This window comes from Phacochoerus africanus, chromosome 12 (assembly GCF_016906955.1).
Source record: "Phacochoerus africanus isolate WHEZ1 chromosome 12, ROS_Pafr_v1, whole genome shotgun sequence".
Lineage (NCBI taxonomy): Eukaryota > Metazoa > Chordata > Mammalia > Artiodactyla > Suidae > Phacochoerus > Phacochoerus africanus.
The window spans coordinates 18264292-18268603 of NC_062555.1; positions in this window are offsets into that span (position 1 = coordinate 18264292).

The following is a 4312-nucleotide window of genomic DNA, read 5'->3' on the forward strand; positions in this document are numbered from 1 at the left end:
TTGAGTTTTTGTAGCTTTCTGGTTCTCAACTTTAGCGCGAACCCCAACATGTGAAGGTGTTTCTCATCATCTGTATGCTGAAGGTAGTGATTTGCATGTAGGAACAGGACTGTCATTCCAGCCTTGCATGCCAAAGAAATAAAGGACACACGTTACAGGGAGAACGCGATAGAGGAGCACAGTGGCTCTGCAGGTCTCCTGACAAGTCAGTACAAAACATACTGTTAGCCTGGGCAAAGAAAGAAAGGAACTAAACTACCCTTTTGCCTATATTGTGGCAGCTTCCTATATTTAATGTGGGCCATAAGCTGAAAGTCTTTTCATAAGAATGTTAACAGAAAATAACATTTCAAAAAATGCATAGTTTGGAGTTCCCACTGTGGTGCAGTGGGTTAAGCATCTGACTGCAGGGGCTCAGGTTGCTGCAGAGGCGTGGGCTTGATCCTCAGTCCAGTGCAGTGGGTTAAGGGATCCAGCATTGCTGCACCTGCAGCGTAGATCAGAGCTGTGGCTCGGATTCAATCCCTGGCCCGGTTGCAGCCATATGTATGTATTTTTTTGCTGAATTGGAAAGCCTTGTAAGTCACAACAGATACAGTGTAATTCCTCTTATAGAAGGGAAATCAAAAAAGCAAAATTTTATCAAGCACTCTCACGTAAAAGCTGCTGCTGGAGTTCCTTTGTGGTGAAGCAGGTTAAGAATCTGACATTGTCACTGCAGCAGTTTGGGTCACTGTTGTGGCATGGGTTTGATCCCTGGCCTGAGAACTTCCACATGCTGCCGGTGCAGCCAAGGGGAAAAAAAAAAAACCACCACCCCACAATCATCCTCAAACCCTTACAATCCCACTGGCTCTTGATGGGTCTGGTTTTTGTATTCTGATTGATCAAGTTGTATTAGATCTATTTTTTAGTGGGTTTGAAGAGGTGATATGGTAGAAGATGCTCAACAGGTGAGACGTAGGAATGGCCAGCCATTCAGTGAGTGAAAGGGAGCTTGTAGTGCTCTGTTGGTGCCTGATTAACACTTCCATCCTGCCTCACTGACCACGTGAGTGGGGAGACCCAATACAAGCCATTTCATGTACACAGCACAATCCAACCAGATTCGGTTCCTTGGAGTTAATATTTGTCAGTTAACCTCTTTGGCTCTGTTTGCTGAGTGAAACAAACCTGGCAGTTCACGTCTGTGCTTTATTTATTTTTTCTTTTTAGGGCCACGCCTGTGGCATTTAGAAATTGCAGGCTAGGGGTCGAATCGGAGCTGCAGCTGCTGGCCTACACCACAGCCACAGCCACATGGGATCTGAGCCACGTCTGCAATCTACACTGCATTTTGTGGCAACACCAGATCCTTAACCCACTGAGTGAGGCCAGGGATCGAACCCACATCCTCATGGATACTAGTCGGGTTTGTAACCTGCTGAGCCACAATGGGAACTCCTCATCTGTGCTTTAATGTGGCTATTTTAGATGCTGGCATTTAGGCAAAACATGACTGTGTTTTATGGCAGAGTCCAAAGGGATTATTCACTTTGTTGAGGCAGAAATGGTTAGCTAATGACCAAGGTGTGTAGTCACTAAATAGCGAATGTATGTGTCCTTCTGACCCTGGACTAGGTCCAGCTTTGGCAGAAGCCAGAGAGCCACTAAGCAAAACTCCCTAAAGCCCTAAGCAACACTCTGAGGATGGTTGGTAGTACCCTGGCCACCGAATAGGAGGGCGAAATAATAGGCAGTGTAAACTTGTTTCTCTTGGCGTCTTTGGGGTCTCAGAAATTGCTCCACGTGGTTATCTTGTGTGTTTTCCAGGCAAAGAGCCAGGAAGCTGTAACAGAGAAGTTTGCTTGCATCTCTTACCTTCTTCTTCTTAGGCACCTTCCTGTGTTTTAAAAAGCCAGTCACTTTTCTGTGCTTTCTCCCTAACTCCTGGTGCCTCTGTGTTCTGCTGTAGCTCTTAAAGCAGTGAAACTATTGGAGAACTTAAATCCTTAGAAATGAGACATAAACAAGCTACATCAGGAAGCTCACAGGTGGTGGAGGAGTATTTACCAAAGCGGTTTTTCATTCAGGTTTTTTTTTTTTAATTGAAATATGAACAATATTATGTTAGTTTTAGGTGTACAGCTTAGTGATTCAATGTTTTTTTTTCAGGCTACATTCCATTATAATAATGTTATTACAAGATATTGAATATAAAAGTATTCTTTTTTAATTTTTTTTTAAGGCCATACCTGTGGCATATGGAAGTTCCCAGTCTAGGGGTTGAATTGGAGCTGCAGCTGCCGGCCTACACCACAGCCACAGAAACTTGGGATCTGAGCTGCAGTGGGAACCCCCAATGCACAGGTAATTTTTTTTTTTTTGCTTTTTAGGACCATACCCACAGTATATGGAGGTTCCCAGGCTAGGGGTCGAATCAGAGCTACAGTGGCAGGCCTACACCATAGCCACAGCACTGCCAGATCCAAGCTGCATCTGCAAACTACACCACAGCTCACAGCAATGCCAGATCCTATCGAACCTGCATCCTCATGAACACTTGTCCGATTCGTTTCTGCAGAGCCGCAAGGGGAACTCCCAATATACAAGTCTTCTTAGCCCGAATAGAAACCTGTGGAGTTGAGAACATCTGGCTGTCTGTTCACCAATTGTCAGGCACAAGTTGCTGAGCTGAACAAATCTGAAGGCTGCCTTGTTAAGCACAAAAGACAGGAGCTCTTCTACTTCTGAGACATTAACTGTGGTTAAAAACAAAACCGCCTTTCTTATATCAAAGCCAGGAAAGGTGGTCAGTCTAATTTTTCGTTTTTATTTTTTAGGGTCTGTTCTACACATGATGAAAAGAAGAAAAAAGGACTGACTTTAAAAGCAGTGGTTAAGGAGTTGCCATCGTGGCGTGCGGTAGTTAACAAAATCCCATAACAAAATCCCATAAGCTTTTGGGTTCGATCCCTGGCCTTGCTCAGTGGGTTAAGGATCCGGTGTTGCCATGAGCTGTGGTGTAGGTTGCAGACTTGGCTCAGATCCCGAATAGCTGTGGCTCTGGCGTAGGCCAGTGGCTACGGCTCTGATTAGACCCCTAGCCTGGGAACCTCCATATGCCGAGGGAAGCGGCCCTAGAAAAGGCAAAAAGACAAAAAAAAAAAAGCAGTAGTTAAGATGCTGAGGATTAATTTTCTCTGCTTTTACTTGGAGAGTTGCAGGGGGCCTTAGAGAGCTTTGGTCTGACTTCATCTTAGAGCTGGAGAGCTGAGCTCCAGGGTATACGTGGACGCCTCGGGCTAGGCCAGTGCTCCCTGCCCTGTCCCTCTGTGGAGACTGCCACGGTGTGCTCCCGGGTGCAGAAGGGTTCCATCTGTGTGTCCTGACATTTTCCCTTGTCCTCTTCCTTCCGTCCTTTCAGTGGCAGCAAGTGCCCTTGTTGACCACTGGACCCTCAGCTAGGGGAGCGGAGGCAACCAGATCCAAGGTGCAGCTCAGTCGGTCAAAGCCTGGCAGCCAGCTTTTCATGCCACGCAGGTGACAGTGGAAATCGAGCCCAAATCTGTCTTACTCATATTTGTACCTTCTTCCTCCTGCCCTGGCACCTAACACAGTGCCTTGCGCATAGAAACGATAACTGATTGATGAAAGGACAAGTCCATCTGATTGTGTTGTTCTATTGCTCTTTCAGCATGAAGTCTGATGTCCTTTACGTCAGAGAAGTGAGAAGCAGTGGAGCAACATAATCAAAGCCCACCATCTGTTTCCGAGCACTCACCTTATGGAATGTCCTAAGATGTGCTAGGTTAGGAGAGGAAACGCCTGGTGCCCTTGACACTTGTGAAGTCAGCCTTACTCACAGGAACATTTTGTCAGAAGTAATTGTGATGAAAAGTATTATGTACTAGGTATAACTAATTATCCCCAAGTGTAAATAAAATTGTTCTAATATATGAAAGCAGGCAGCAATATAGAGAAGGGATGTCTGAAATTCTGTGCTTATCTAGAATATTGCCACCTGAGTTTATGTACTTTAAGCCAAATATACTATTTTGCTATGTAGTGTAACAAAGACCTAGATATTCTTGGCATAGCGAGACTTAAAGACTGTTCAGAGAATGGGCCATTCTGGCTTTCTTACTTTCTTTTTTTTTAAAAAATTATGTTTGTCTTTCTAGAGCCACACCCAAGGCATATGGAAGTTCCCAGGCTAGGAGTTGAATCAAGCTACAGCCGCTGGCCTAGGCCACAGCCACAGCAACGTGAGACCCTTAATTCACTGAGTGAGGCCAGGAATTAAACCTGCATCCTCATGGATACGAGTCAG